The sequence below is a fragment of the Morus notabilis genome, unplaced genomic scaffold (genome assembly GCF_000414095.1).
Source record: "Morus notabilis unplaced genomic scaffold, ASM41409v2 Scaffold979, whole genome shotgun sequence".
Classification (NCBI taxonomy): Eukaryota; Viridiplantae; Streptophyta; class Magnoliopsida; order Rosales; family Moraceae; genus Morus; species Morus notabilis.
In genome coordinates, this window is record NW_010360739.1 from 84480 (window position 1) to 84901 (window position 422).

A 422-nucleotide genomic window follows, 5' to 3' on the forward strand; every position below is an offset into this window, starting at 1 on the left:
GGCATCATCTTGGAAAGCATATCCCCTGATTTTCATGAGTTCGTGAACAACTTTGTTATGAACAAGAAAAAGTCCAACCTCACTGAACTCATGAACGACCAACAAAACTTTGAATCCACCAACAAGCGAAGGGGAGGAGAAGCAAATGTTGTTGCTGCAGGAGGCTCTGGTAAAAGCAAAAGAAAGGATTGGAACCAAGGGAAAGGAAAGAAAGGAAAGAACAAGAAACCAAGGAAGACTAAGGGCCCCATCCAGAAATCCAAAGGAAAATGTTTCCACTGCAATGGCGAAAGGCACTGGAAGAGAAACTGTAACAAGTATCTCGAGGAGCTGAAAAAGAAAAAGGAACAAGGTAAATCAGATTTACTAGTCCTTGAAACATGTTTAGTAGAGGGTGATACCTCGGCCTGGATAATTGATTC